Genomic DNA, 17082 nt, shown 5'->3' with positions numbered 1-17082 from the left:
TGATACAAAAATAATGACTGTTATGCTGAAGTACCAGTACTAAGGAAAGTGAACATACCCTTGTACATAAAAAAAACAAGAGGCCTACGGGCCACATCGCTCACCTGAGTCACCTTGGCCCATATCTGAAGATTTTCCATATATATTTGCATGTAAAACTTTGATCCCCTATTGTGGCCCCAACCTAACCCCAGGGGGCCATGATTTGAACAAACTTGAATCTGCACTTTGTCAGGAAGCTTTCATATGCAAATATCAGCTCTTCTGACCCATTGGTTCTTGAGAAGATTTTTAAAGATTTTCCCAATATATTTCTATGTAAAACTTTGATCCCCTATTGTGACCCTAACCTACCCCCGGGGGCCATGATTTGAACAAACTTGAATCTGCACTAAGTAAGGGAGCTTTCATGTAAATCTCAGCTCTTCTGGCTCAGTGGTTCTTGAGAAGAATTTTTTTTAAAGATTTCCCCATTATATTTCTATGTAAAACTTTGATCCCCTATTGTAGCCCCATCCTACCCCCAGGGGCCATGATTTGAACAAAATTGAATCTGCACTATGTCAGAAAGCTTTCACGTAAATATCAGCTCCTCTGGCCCAGTGGTTCTTAAGAAGATTTTTAAATGACCCTACCCTAATTTTGCATTTTTGTGAATATCTCCCCTTTGAAGAAGGCATGGCCCTTCATTTGAACAAAATTGAAAGCCCTTCACCCAAGGATGCTTTGTGCCAAGTTTGGTTGAAATTGACCCAGTGGTTCTGGAGAAGAAGATGAAAATGTGAAAAGTTTACAACGACGCTGACAATGAACAAATTTTGATCAGAAAAGTTCACCTAAAGGCTCAGGTGAGCTAAAAAAGCTATAAAACACTCTTTGATCCACTAGCTGTAAATTGTAGAAAAATATTAGATCCCTGGGTTAGAACAATTTGAACATCATTAAATGATAATGAAGTATTGTACAAAATTTCAAGGCTATCCAATAAGCCATAAAGGAGAAGTGTTCACAAGCTATTTTACACCCTCCACCTTTCTTAGATCCACTATAACCATGATAACTCTAAGAATAACAATTGGATCCTCCTGTCGTAACAATATACACATCTGCAAATGGCAATGAAGCATTGTACAAAGTTTAAAGTCTATCCGATAAGCCATACAGGAGGAGAAGCGTTCACAAGATTTTGTAACAGACCGACAGATTGAAAGTACGGAAACAATAAATCTGCCCTATAAGAGGGGAGACATAATAATCATATAAACACAGGCAATTCGATGAGTCCTAGTATCCATAGGACACATTACGCCCAATGACCAATATAAAATCTAAATACTGTACACGTATCTACTGATGGAGATATCTTATAGAAAGTTGTTGTGGTTAATAGAAATAATAAAAAATATATTTTGAAAGTGGTTTCCTGAAATATCAAATGTGCCATGCAGTGGTAGACACACAGAACCAGTGACTGTAATATTCCCCCAGTCAGAAATCTAACACTCACAGAACCAGTGACTGTAATATTACCACAGTCAGAAATCTCACACTCACAGAACCAGCGACTGTAATATTACCACAGTCAGAGATCTCACAGAACCAGTGACTGTAATATTACCAGTCAGAAATATCACACTCACAGAACCAGTGACTGAAATATTCCCACAGTAAGAAATCTCACAGAACCAGTGACTGTAATATTACCAGTCAGAAATCTCACACTCACAGAACCAGTGACTGTAATATTCCCACAGTCAGAAATCTCACAGAACCAGTGAGTGTAATATTCCCACAGTAAGAAATCTCACAGAACCAGTGACTGTAATATTACCAGTCAGAAATCTCACACTCACAGAACCAGTGACTGTAATATTTCCAGTCAGAAATCTCACAGAACCAGTGACTGTAATATTCCCACAGTCAGAGATCTCACACTCACAGAACCAGTGACTGTAATATTACCACAGTCAGAAATCTCACACTCACAAAACCAGTGACTGTAATATTACCACAGTCAGAAATCTCACACTCACAGAACCAGTGACTGTAATATTACCACAGTCAGAAATCGCACACTCACAGAACCAGTGACTGTAATATTCCCACAGTCAGAAATCTCACACTCACAAAACCAGTGACTGTAATATTCCCACAGTCAGAAATCTCACACTCACAGAACCAGTGACTGTAATATTCCCACAGTCAGAGATCTCACAGAACCAGTGACTGTAATATTACCAGTCAGAAATTTCACACTCACAGAACCAGTGAGTGTAATATTCCCAGTCAGAAATCTCACACTCACAGAACCAGTGACTGTAATATTCCCAGTCAGAAATCTCACACTCACAGAACCAGTGACTGTAATATTACCACAGTCAGAAATCTCACAGAACCAGTGACTGTAATATTCCCACAGTCAGAGATCTCACACTCACAGAACCAGTGACTGTAATATTACCACAGTCAGAAATCTCACACTCACAAAACCAGTGACTGTAATATTACCACAGTCAGAAATCTCACACTCACAGAACCAGTGACTGTAATATTACCACAGTCAGAAATCTCACACTCACAGAACCAGTGACTGTAATATTCCCACAGTCAGAGATCTCACAGAACCAGTGACTGTAATATTACCAGTCAGAAATTTCACACTCACAGAACCAGTGACTGTAATATTCCCACAGTCAGAAGTCTCACACTCACAGAACCAGTGACTGTAATATTCCCACAGTAAGAAATCTCACACTCACAAAACCAGTGACTGTAATATTCCCACAGTCAGAAATCTCACAGAACCAGTGAGTGTAATATTCCCACAGTCAGAAATCTCACAGAACCAGTGACTGTAATATTACCACAGTCAGAAATCTCACACTCACAGAACCAGTGAGTGTAATATTCCCACAGTCAGAGATCTCACACTCACAGAACCAGTGACTGTAATATTATCACAGTCAGAAATCTCACACTCACAGAACTAGTGACTGTAATATTCCCCCAGTCAGAAATCTCACAGAACCAGTGACTGTAATATTATCACAGTCAGAAATCTCACAGAACCAGTGACTGTAATATTATCACAGTCAGAAATCTCACAGAACCAGTGAGTGTAATATTCCCACAGTAAGAAATCTCACAGAACCAGTGACTGTAATATTACCAGTCAGAAATCTCACACTCACAGAACCAGTGACTGTAATATTCCCAGTCAGAAATCTCACACTCACAGAACCAGTGAGTGTAATATTACCACAGTCAGAAATCTCACACTCACAAAACCAGTGACTGTAATATTCCCACAGTCAGAAATCTCACACTCACAGAACCAGTGCCTGTAATATTCCCACAGTCAGAGATCTCACAGAACCAGTGACTGTAATATTACCAGTCAGAAATTTCACACTCACAGAACCAGTGAGTGTAATATTCCCAGTCAGAAATCTCACACTCACAGAACCAGTGACTGTAATATTCCCACAGTCAGAAATCTCACAGAACCAGTGACTGTAATATTCCCACAGTCAGAGATCTCACACTCACAGAACCAGTGACTGTAATATTACCACAGTCAGAAATCTCACACTCACAACACCAGTGACTGTAATATTACCACAGTCAGAAATCTCACACTCACAAAACCAGTGACTGTAATATTCCCACAGTCAGAAATCTCACACTCACAGAACCAGTGACTGTAATATTCCCACAGTCAGAGATCTCACACTCACAGAACCAGCAACTGTAATATTACCACAGTCAGAGATCTCACACTCACAGAACCAGTGAGTGTAATATTCCCCCAGTCAGAGATCTCACATTCACAGAACCAGTGACTGTAATATTCCCACAGTCAGAAATCTCACACTCACAGAACTAGTGACTGTAATATTACCAGTCAGAGATCTCACACTCACAGAACCAGTGAGTGTAATATTACCACAGTCAGAAATCTCACAGAACCAGTGACTGTAATATTCCCCCAGTCAGAAATCTAACACTCACAGAACCAGTGACTGTAATATTACCACAGTCAGAAATCTCACACTCACAGAACCAGTGAGTGTAATATTACCACAGTCAGAAATCTCACAGAACCAGTGACTGTAATATTACCACAGTCAGAAATCTCACACTCAGAGAACCAGTGACTGTAATATTACCACAGTCAGAGATCTCACACTCACAGAACCAGTGACTGTAATATTCCCCCAGTGAGAGATCTCACATTCACAGAACCAGTGACTGTAATATTCCCACAGTCAGAAATCTCACATTCACAGAACCAGTGAGTGTAATATTACCAGTCAGAAATCTCACACTCACAGAACCAGTGACTGTAATATTCCCACAGTCAGAAATCTCACAGAACCAGTGACTGTAATATTACCAGTCAGAAATCTCACACTCACAGAACCAGTGACTGAAATATTCCCACAGTAGGAAATCTCACACTCACAAAACCAGTGACTGTAATATTACCACAGTCAGAAATCTCACACTCACAGAACCAGTGACTAATATTACCACAGTCAGAAATCTCACAGAACCAGTGAGTTTAATATTATCACAGTCAGAAATCTCACACTCACAGAACCAGTGAGTTTAATTTTTATCAAAGTCAGAGATCTCACACTCACAGAACCAGTGAATGTGCACAATATTCCCACAGTCAGAAATCTTGACCTACAAAGAACACATATAATGCAATCTTTTGAATAAATACAGCTTACTCCACTTATACTGAATTTGGTTATTTTGAAATATCACTTACTTTGAAATTTAAAAACTTCCCTACATCATTTTCTCTGCCTTAAAATCTTAGTTAATATCAAATACCTTCGATGTATTCAGAGTTGACTGTAGGTATTTATTTTGGCAGAACATAGGAAGTAAATTTTGCCTTGAGGTCCATTATGGCATATTACATATTCCTAATGGGTCATTTGTTAACATCAATTGTATTCATGAGGGTGCCATTTTTCAAGATGTCTGACGGTCTATGGTTTCTGTCGTCCTTCATGGCTATTTTGGACTGGTTGTCTTATTACGGAGGGATAAATGGCAAATTATACTCAAGTGCACATCAACCTTGAGCATCTCTTCTGGTTCCATAGACACACCATGAAGAGCTCTTCATATCAATGTAATTATCCATGCTTGCATGAATTTTATTTATCTAGTACATTTATCACAAATCATCTCACTTTATGTAATACAGAAACAGATATCATAAAATCAATGGTGGTCAGCTAGCATTGAATGGATATTTCATACATTATCCTTAATATCAAATTTTGAGCTACATCAGTTTGCTTATTGTCAACAATTTCTTCAGATTGAGGTAATATTCATATCCAAGTTAGAATAAAACAATTCAAAACCTCAGGAGAAACAAAAAATTCAAAGACTTACGGTCTCCCATTTTGGGCATTCTTTTTTGCAGGTTAATCAAAAGGATATACATGCTTAACATTAACCATGACATAAAGAAACATGTTTTTGTACAGTTAGGGACTAGGTTTAATGCTTTTGATGTGACAGACTAGCAGATCATGATGAATGAAATTTCACGTCAATTTACTTTCGAGAATAAGGGCTTTGAATTAAGAATTCCATGGGCCCATGGATCACTGTGTTCACCCCGAGTCGTTTTACTCACTTGCACGAGAAATGGATGCGGTAAATGTATAATAATAATTTACATCTTGATGAACAACATGCTACTATGATGACATACTCGGCATTTTGACTTCAGGATTTTATGAAAAACCTTAACAGAAATTAAGAAACATAGAATTAAGATGTACACCATAACAGAGGAAACTGTTATGATTGTAAAGTGGAGAATACATATACAATAATATTTGAATTTGAAAACTTTAAAATCTACATTATGAAAGGTGAAGATAACGAACAGTCATCAATCTCATAACTCCTATATGCAATACAAAATAGATAGTTGGGCAAACACAGACCCCTGGACACACCAGAGGTGGGATCAGGCCTTGAGGTTATAAAACTTTTTTGAGCATGTTTTCATACTCAGACTCAAATTCTGTGTTCTAAATCGTACTCATACTCAAAAGTGAAGGTTATACAACTTGTATAAAATCATTCTCAGACTCAAATGGAGTTCATGCTCAAGATTTGTCGTGTTTGGTTTGAAGCTTGCTCTGAGTTATACTCAAAACAAAAATGGCAAAGTCTGAGTTTGAGTACGGTAAATGTTTTATAACCTCCAGGCCAGGTGCCTAGGAGGAGTAAGCATCCCCTGTCGACCTGTCACACCTGCCGTGAGCCCTATATCCTGATCAGGTAAACCGAGTTATCTGTAGTCAAAATCAGTGTGCCAAGAACGACCTTACAATTATCTAATGAAAAAAAGCAGTTTTCGTAGAATGTAAGCAGAAGAAAATAAAAACCCCTGCAAGACCTACAGTTCAACATGCAGTCACTCATTAACCCAGTGAGCTAATCAATTAGGCAATAGAGAATAAATGGACAAAAGACTGAAATCTATTTTTTCATTTATAGATCAAAAGCAAATCGACCATTCTGAGGATGTGTCGTTCATCCTTAATTCACGTAATCATTACTATTTAATTGTGTCAATATACCGTATAAACCTTAAAGGCCTCTCCTTCAGCACTGATAGAAAATTGATTCCAATTACACTTATATCATAGTTTGCAATTGTGTTCTGGTGAACAACACTTTCATTAATACATAGAAATACTGCTGAAGGGTTGTGCCTGGCTAAACATAGTCAGATTAGTGATCAATTCACTGAAAAACTAAGTGGAAATACCTGGTCAGGTTTGTGTTTTGTTACTTGAGAGGTATACTTATATATCTGAAAGAGACCCCTGGCAGCAACTAAATACCTCTGCTTCACAGCAATCATCAAGGGAATGGATTACAATGTGTCTCCACTTTTCTAATTGATGACTTTTGTAACTCCCTGTCACAGTAAACAAACCTGTGATTCATGGTGGAACATTATTTTATGGGTGGGGTGGGTGGGTAGAGAGGTTTGTAGTTTCTGTTACAAAATCTTTCAAGTCTGCTTTGAGTTTTAAGACACACTTATTCTTTTATCCTCTGTAATTCCATACTTGATCAGAATAAAACAAACGGTACATAAGAGATACCCATGAAAATGCTAACATAGGGTGTTTTTCTTAATTAAGCCATAATTTGTGGAATTTTACGTCAGGTAGTATCAGCCATCATCAGGTTGCGATATATTTTCTTTGCATCATTTGAATAAAGGACTGTGAAAGAAGGTATAGATAGACAAACCAAGAGTTCTGTGTGTAATATATTTCCCCAAATTTGACCAAGTTCAACAACCTGTAAATATTTAAAATATCAAAGAAAAAAAATGAGAATCAAAATCCTTGTACTAAGCACAGCTTCCAAGTTATTTACAAAGACCCTAGCTTCTAAATTGTGAGAGGAGTTATGAGGACAAACCATGTCCTTCATTTAAATTATAATATTTCCTCAAGACGGACTGCGTTCAACATGTGATTTTCTCAAAAATAGAAGAAAATAAAAATCCTTGCCACATGCATGTCTTCCATACCCATACAAATACTCTGTAAAAAAAAAAAGGGGGGGGGGGGTCGTCTCACTTGAAAATTGTGAGGAGTTCACCAGACAAATTATGTACTATATCTTAATTCATAATATTTTCTCTAAACGGACTAAGTTTAACACCCTGTAATTTTCTCAAAAAATGAAGAAAATCAAAATCCTTGCTACATGTACATCTTCGATATCCATAAAAACACAATAAAACAAGATGGTCCTCCCTTGAAAATTGTGGGAGAAGTTCGATTGCTGGACAAATTATGTACTCTTCATATAACAATAATTTTCAAATAAAGGGGCAAAACTCCTGCAAGAGAGGTCGAAATGTATCAATATTGGAACATGATCTAGAGTGATCCACAAAGAAGCTACACAGCAAGTTTCAGCTTGATACATGTATGTGACAGAGAAATGAATTTAGAAACAGAAAACACAGAACAGATGTACAGACATCGTTGTATCATAATACGTCCCGTCTAAATACATTTTATTTAAAACAGGGGCGTGTGTCATTAAACAAACACAAATTGCATTATTCAATTGGTGCATCTTTTTCATATGATTAAAGGGGCAACTGCATGGATATCGATTCACAATTAAGTTACAGTAATTAATTGATTATCTCATTATATTTGACCACGCTTTACTGGAGAGATAGCTTGGGCAGTGAGCTCCCCTAATATTAAAGAGCTTGGGCAGTGCGCATCTCATAACTAAATTTCAAATATGTGGTAGAATTATAGGTCCAATCACCATGCCAAAAAAAATATGAAGAAAAAATAATAATGAATTAAACTCTTTAAAATCATTTTCCTATTTAATCAACATGGAGTTATCGGTAATAACGATTAAGATCAACGTTTAGAAATTATATACATCAAAGAGAAACAATTCCTGCTAGTAAATAGGTATTAACAAAGTTTACGGGTAATCTAAGGTATCAAGTTGTCAGAAAATCTTATCAAAAATTCATTTCAACTTATTAGAGGATCAATGTGAAGTTCCTAAAAATTTCTCTGAAAAAGGAGTCCTCGACGTACACGCAATTGACTTACTGTAAACCGACTTTTATTCCTGATGACTTAATTTTGCAATTTACTTGTGATAAACTGGTACGCAATGACTAATTTTTGTGGCTAAAAAAAATCTTAAACGTACAAAATACATTCAAGGTCTGATTCGCAGCGAGAAATATTTGAGATAAAGTGGTTCTTGTGAACCTTATTAAGCGATAACTTCTCGTACAGAAATAAAACTGGTTTTCAGTATATATACGAGTATATATAAATATATATTAATTAAATGTGGATCATGTGTACTTAGTCATTGTTGGATATATATATATAAAGCACTAAATAATCACAACTAGGTACTGAAAATTTTCAGTATATATATATATATATATATATATATATATATAGGGAAGTCGTTGTGGCCGAGTGGACTTATGCACTGGTTTGACAATCTTGCTAGGCGGTGGGTGCCGTACAATATATATCAATCATATATGTGTGAAAATTTCTTTCCAGTTTCCTACAGAGATACTTGTGTGTATGTCAACTGATATTTGATTTCTCCTAAATTAATGAGAAAACATCATGTAGGACACTTATCCCATCACAAAGAAAACATCATGTAGAACACTTATCCCATCACAACGAAACATCAGATACCTTGTCACTGATGTTTGCTCCCAAAATCCAATTTATGTGATTTTTATTTGCCATTAGCTTCAATATCAACAAAGTCTCTGGAATCCCTAGCTTAGAAACCCAACTGATTGCCAATTCAGAACTCCCAAGATACATGTACATTATGTATCTGCAAATAGTCTGGACTCTAACAAAGTTCAATTGGTACAGATTCCATGCCAAAACTACAGCAGTCCTTCCCTCAGTCTTCAAATTAGTGACTGAAAGACCTGTTAATATGCATCATGTCCCCCTCCCCTCCCCCCAGGTGACCGGTCTGCAGTTAGAGTGGGCAGTGGACCTGCATTATTATGATCACCTGTTTACATTCCCCCAATTATAATCTGTATAATCAAGTACCCTAGAGATATCTCAGATTCATCCTTTTTTTTCCTTGTCCTGGATTACATTAGCTAAAGCTCTATATCCGCCCACCAAAAGACTTAATGGAGCCTGCCTGACATTAGGGGGTTTGAAACGTCTTTTTTCATGTTCTGATATTGGTAAGCCAGAAAAATGTCTAAAGAGGTCATCAAGCTAATTTGAACAATAAATCAAGCAAAAGTGGTTATCATTTAACATAATTCATATCTGTACAAACAACTCATAATCCACTTTGATTCATTTTTTTCTTATATTACAAACTTTAACATTTTTCAAATCTTATAAGCACTATTCATTTACCCCACTAGTAGATCATATAATTTCAAAAATTTGAAATCGGAAACATCATAATTTAGTAATAAACAGTCAATATCAGTTTTTAGACGTCTCTTGTCCAAATCCCTCAAATGTACTTGAAAGAACCTTGTACCTGAGCCTGTTATCATTCCAATCAAACGAGGACACTGGTCATTAATGAGAGGCAAGGACAAAAACAGATTAGATCTGACCTGGACCTCGGTGTCAATAAAATGACCAAAAAACTTCCACACTAACAGCTTCATAAAAATCACGCAGCCTCAAATTTGGGGCTAATTACATGGTCAGTTTACCTGGAAAGTGGTCATTTCAAAGGAATGGGGGAGTGAATACACCTGTAAATTGAATTTTTTACATATTCTCCGGCCTTCGTCAGACACTTCAGAAACAGATCCCGAACAAACAGCTTGATTATGCTACTTCTGTTCATCGCTTTGTCAACACGGTATTTACTTGCGGCTTAACTTATTTGCCTTATTGTTACTTAATTCATTCAGTAGTTCAATTTGCCAGAATTCCTACTTGAAGTACATTTTTGACAACTTGAGAAGGTTTTTTAAGGTGCTTGATGCAGTTGACAGGGAGTTTAAAATTACACTCTTAAACATGCTATGCAATGAAATGAAGCCTGCCAAAAAAAAGTTCAAACATACATATTGTACCGATTCAAGGCTTTATTTACTAACAAATGAAAAAGTCAATACATCAAGAATTGCAAAAAGAGAATACATCAAGAATTGCAAAAAGAGATGTTAATTATTAAATCCTGAAGATTTTTCAAGTTTTGGTAAATGCCTCTGAAGTTTCAGTTAAGATACAATAGGAACTGATAGTAAAATCTGCATCCACCCTACAGGGTATAGCCGTAATTAATACACAGGTCATGAAAAGTTCTGAATATACAATGTCCTGATATCAAAGCATGGACAAACTGATCACATATTCATTTATTTAAACTATATTTCATTCACAAAGTGATTGGGATCGGGCAGCAGGCATAGCCTATTTTAGCCCTCTCCCTACATCAAGGTTACATATGCACTGACAGAAGGAAACGAAGATGATACAAAACCACACAAAAACATTGAATGACCAGCAATAGGAAGCTATAGGGAAATAATTTGAATTGGTGGTCCATTCCACCCATGTCTCCCTTGGATCCACCACACAAACTGTTACAACCTAGGATTCTGTAAAGGAAGTTTATCCTCACAATGTTGATGTAAAAGTTTGTAAACCTAGAATATAACAAGAGTTGTAAAGAAACAACTGCCAAGAACTCACCACATTTTTAGCTTGTTTCTTGTTTATACGTCCCAATCAAGAATCTTTCACTTAGATGTCACCAGCTCATGTGAAGTGCCACAAATTTTTGACCTAGGTATGGTGCTTGTGGTCATTTAGCAATGAGGTTATTTTTAATTGTGCCTACAGTAAAAATGAGACATCTGTTTTAAGATCTCATCTGAAATTATCTGCAGAACTGTTAGCTCTCTTAGAAAATATTGGGACAGATCAGTTCTGCAGCTAATCTGAAATACTCATAACTTTCACTTCTAGTGCTGGGCACGTTGTGAATGAAAAGTCACTATTTCAAAAGTCTTAGGTTTGACACAGTCGCAAGTGATCAAACCCCGGACCTTTTACTTGAAATAGTGAGTGCCCTAACCAGTACTCTATCATCACCGGTGAGCTGCCAAATAAAATGTGTACATGCAATTGATTACAAATAAAAGTATTTCAGGAAAACTGTAATAATGCGTCTTTTATTCTAATTACTATTCTATTTTCGGAAACATGGTATTAAGAATAAGGAAGGTAAAAATGTGTGGTCTTCCATTCCCTTTATGGTTAAAAATGTGATTCCAAATGGACAGTACAGAAAGGATTAGATGTGAAAGCTACATTAAATTTTCAAAGACAAGATATTGACACAGACATGTAGGCAACAGCAGGCCATTTCTATACCAAAAAATCCTACTACATCATTTCAAGGGTACATTGTATAAACGTATCAATTACTGGTCTCTTAAGAGGATTCCAAAAATCAAACTCACGGGCAGATGGCAGTGCGCAGTAATGCAGGTATAAGTCTGGCCGAGACGGGAAAAACCTCGATGAGCAGGTATTAACAGAGGATGACAATAAAACGGAACAAATCTCTGATCATAAAGTAATCGTAGCTGTCACTCTTAGGACGCTTTAACATGTGAAAATACATTTACATTTAATCGCACCAGTAAGCTGGTATAGGAAGAATTCCAACACAGCTTATTTACACAGCATCTCCGCTTACACTGTAGACACACGCAACCGAAACATTATCTCATCGTCTCTTTATGCAGGATCATAAATCTATTATCAACACCCAGGACAAAGAAATGTTCAACTTCATGTAACAGTACAAAGCATTAAACATTGTAATTTTTCTGTATTTACACAAAATGTGATGCACTCATTGAAACAATTCCATGACGACTGCAGTGGACAGGAAATTTAATATTGATGGAGCGATACAGCTTGCTTTTTACGGAACCTGTCACAAGGGTACATCAGATAATTCCTGCTACACGTCTGGTGTGCATTGACAAAAAACAGACCTGTAGAATTAGGGAAGAAAAACACACCCTAATTAGTGCTGAATGTATTTCTCAATTACATTGATTCTGCTACTTAGGATGTCAGTGCACCACCCCTGTCACTTCTACACAATCAAGGTCAAAGGAAATATCCCGTGATATGGCATAAAATTCATCTCATAATTACATAATAGTTCAGTGATAAAAGAAAAGCATCTTGTTCCAACCAAATCAAAGCTATGATTACTGTTGCAAACTAGTGCAATAAATTACCTGATCAAGTAAAATCAATTACAAATATACATCCAATATTTCGCATCAATCTCGTATTCTCATAAATTGTGCATTGTAATTGCAGAAAATTAAGCGATATTATGACTTTCATTTGGGACAAAGTTTTCAGTTCACTACCTTTGGTTTGTCTTGGTTGAGAGTGATTAACTTGTTGTGTATCTTAAACAACAATTAATCCAGAGCATGTAAATTTTCCCTAACAAAACCATTGATTGCCAACCATAATGCAATGTAAATGCTTGAGACAACGAGCCTTCTGTTGACATCAATGGTTTTTCCTGCCATTATGGTCTCCTAACTTATGTCTAACTGGTGAATACAGCATAGCACACTTCCTGTTGAGAAAAGATCAGTGTCGTGATGACCAGCAAGAGGCCTGTGGTCTGCAACGCTCACCCGAGTCACTATCAGTTTATCTGCTATTAAAGGGATAGTAAAGGTCATTTTGTTTAAAATATTTTAAAGAATAAAATGAGTCTAATTGATTCAAACAAGTCAATTTCTGTAAATAATAAAAAAAATTATGCATTAATCTGCATTTATTTCCAAATCTAAAACAATTACATCCCCTGAATGTTTGCTTCCTGGAGAAGAATTCAATTGGCATATATAAATTAGCTCCTAGAGTAAATTTTGACAAACATGCAATCATTTCAAAGTTGATAAATATCATTCAACTATATAAATTTTTATGATATTAGAAAGAAATAAGATGATTGGGGTGAAAATTTTTCCCACCAAAATGAGCTTTACTATCTCTTTAACAAGTGGGTGGGTGGGGGATGGGGGCATAAATTCTGCTGTATCAGTGACATTAGCCTATGATAGCGTAGATTCCATTAAAAACCTGATTAAATGGGCCTCAAATACTGTATCAGAGTGAATATGAACATTTAACTTTGTCAAATTTTGTATTGCCATGAATTCATCGTATATAACCACTCATTTTAAAAAAAATGAAAGTTTTATTTTTTATCCAAGTGATAACTGCATGTTGCAGTGTTTTACATATGCACAAATCTTATTCCACACAAAACATGCTTACATAGATTATAGAAATAGTTGATATGGCCCAGTCTTGAGCTTTTGTCTGCCAGAGAAAAATTTCCATACGATGTTATTCATTATTTAGAAGCAAAGACAATAACAATACTATACATAAAATGTCTATGAAATGCTTTATACATAAAAGTTTAGTATTATATATTGTCAGTTAGATGTCAAAGATAGGGGGGGGGGGGAGAGAGAGAGAGAGAGAGAGAGAGAGAGTCACAGACAATAACAAAATAATTCACGGCCCATATTCTGCATATTAATTATATTTCAAAATTGACACAGATAGGTTCAAAAGTATCTGAACAGAAATTGAAAAATTTCAAAATTAATGTGGACAAACATGATGAACAAAAATAGATATCACAATAGGTCTCCTGATTGCCCTGAGTGGTTCAATCTGATAATGTTTGTGCTTGGTTGGTTATAATTTCATAGGTTTGATTCATTGGTGTTTTATTCTGCCAAAAAAAAAAAAAAATAACATCTAGAACAACTTTGACCTTGACCTCATTTTAGTGCAAACAGTATGCCATTGCAATTTGGGATACATTTGTATAAGTAAATGATATAGGATATGTGCTCTTAAAATCACTTAGAACTTATTTTTTAACTGAAAGATGATTTACACATCTGACATAAAAACCTATATTCATATGGGGAAAACCTTGCATTCAGGAGGTGTCATACCCAATTTGAAACTCTTCCATGACAAAACATTTTCCAAAAACTATGCTGTTTTTCATCTCCAAATCAAAAGCAATAACCAATCTTCAATCTGATGAGTAAGAGAACTTTGACAGTATTCAGGAATCTGACCATTCTTGAACTTCCTTTCCCTAAAAACACCATTCTATTGTATGATCTTTAAAATATCCTATTTTTATATGCATGTGGGTTCATCTTTCCCTGGACACACAAAAGATCATGTATTCATCACACACCAATTTTAAAAGAATTAAATCAATCCCAACCTTATTCATACTATATATATCGTCATCAATCACTTTTTATTCATGAAATCTTTATCTTGAAATAAATTTACAAAGGTTACCTTAACGCAAAAATACGGTTCTCAGGAATTATCATGCATATGTAACACTATTCGTAATGGTGAACAAATTGAATATTCGCAAAAATTTATTTCTCGTTGATGAATCCGATTAGTTAAGGACCAAAAAAAAAAAAAGTCTTGCGAAATGTAACTGATTTACAGAACTGGTATTTGAAATATCAAGAAAGACGCAAAGATATTTAGCACCACTTTGACATGGAATTTTTCAGTATATATATATGGGTATTTGTGGTTGATTGAATTGTTTTATATTGTGCTTGGCGATTGCTGTCATCCAAAATCAATATCATAATGATTTTAAAAGGATAAATAATAACATGCCATGATTAATGTTTGACTGGCTTGGTCTTCTCATGTCCCTGGATCATGGTAGTGCCAGTAGATATTCACGATGCTTTAGAAATTTATGAATCAAATCAAGTTATTAATCCTAGAGGAAGGACACCATATTCAATATTTCTATCACTGTTATGGAATTCTATATACTTATTGGGATATTCATTTTATGTCTCTTGTCAAACATTAAACAATTGTCTGTCATCCCGATCAAATTTTTTCATTCTCTGCCGTGCCTCTCATTGTTGTGATGATGTAATTGTGTTTTGTCTCTTTGTGCAGTATGTATTCTCCGAGCACAATTTAGCAATTAATTCAATATAGTCTGGTCACAGATAATCTCATAAATGTCAAGATCTTTTTTATTCTTGTGTGTCTTATTCACATTTGGGCATTTATAACATGCTATCAATTTCCATCAAGCATCCATTCAGGACCTTAAAATCTCTGTTTTCTTAAAAAAACATGGAAACTTGAACATTTTTATCTGACAATGAAAGACCACCAATTGTGCCCTTACCTCTTCAGTTTTTGTCTACTAAATCTAATTTTCCTTAACAAAACCTTTTTGTAAATATTTAAGATGACATCAAATGCTATCAGGGCATTAAAAAATGATTGTGTCGTTTCAGTTTCCCAACCTACTCCATTTTTTGATCCCCTAACTAATTTTTTAAGCTCGAGATCAGGTTCAATTATTGGTTATACCCCCAAAAGTTGATGATGCTGTGATATTTAATATGTCAAAAAGTATGGACAGCATTATATTTTTGAGTGATATTTACACACTATTTCAGTATCATAGCAATCATGCATGTTTTCCAGGTTTTTTTTAAATTCATCATTAAATAAATACTTCATCCATTAAAAAAAAGACCACCCAGCTCTATTTCTCTGTATGTACACGTACTTGGAACAACACAATTGATTATTTTGGACCTAAGAAGAAGCATTATAAAACATTTCTAAAGACTATGTCTAAAGGTGCAGCTCTACATGTTTGTGAACATGGACGAGGCCTGGTCCATTGGCCAGTAAATTAATATTGTCAATGTCACCTACATGTACCCATGGATAATTAATTGCTCTGCTTTGTGAAGGTGTAAATATGGAGACCTAATATTCAATACCTGGTACAATGAGGGTCACTGCGATGACTGCCAAATACAGATACAACAGTACAAATTTGGTACAAAAGAGTTCGGGTTTATCACAAGTTCATCATTGCCTAAAAACAATGAAACACATCCTTCTATGAATAGTTGATATTCCTCATTGGTCCAGAGGTGCATGTCAAATCATTAGCATTCTAGAATTTCAACTTGGAATTCTATATCGTTAATGTCTGTTTATCAAAGGATACTTATTGAATTAGTTATTGTGGAACAATTGACATCTAATTCAAAACTTAAAAGAATTATATAGCACGTGGTTAAGCATTGCAAAATTCTACCCCAACACAAACTGCCTTCTCAACATTCAGTTCTCAAGTTTATGGGATTTTCATTAACTGTCCATGATCATCCACTCAAAAATCTAATTATTTTCCACACAAAAAAATTAAGAAACAAATTTTCATTGTACTTTGTTTTTAAGTGCATATTAGTTTTTGAAGAATCTGGTCGACATGCAGAAAGATACAGTTTGACATGCAGGCCAATTATCTTTTGAAAACTGATTGTAAACCCTATAAAAATATGATTAGCTTCAATCACCACATATTTCATTTTCTCTTTTTTTATATACG

At 35.6% G+C, this 17082-nt stretch overlaps 1 protein-coding gene across 4 annotated transcripts in view; it reads right to left on the bottom strand.

Moving 5' to 3' along the window:
- LOC125683364 (thrombospondin type-1 domain-containing protein 7A-like) overlaps positions 1 to 17082 on the bottom strand; it is a 98891-nt gene that overhangs the window by 76518 nt on the left and 5291 nt on the right. Inside the window, exon 1 of one of the 4 annotated variants that reach the window (XM_056142387.1) lies at positions 12056 to 12910. The exons of the other annotated variants lie outside the window; for them this stretch is intronic. The gene's annotated coding sequence lies outside the window, so the exon portion shown is untranslated. Of the gene's footprint in view, positions 1 to 12055; positions 12911 to 17082 lie in introns of those variants that run through there. 4 annotated transcript variants of the gene reach the window in all.

Source organism: Ostrea edulis, chromosome 6, assembly GCF_947568905.1.
Source record: "Ostrea edulis chromosome 6, xbOstEdul1.1, whole genome shotgun sequence".
NCBI lineage: Eukaryota > Metazoa > Mollusca > Bivalvia > Ostreida > Ostreidae > Ostrea > Ostrea edulis.
This window is presented reverse-complemented; position numbering and strand designations above follow the sequence as displayed.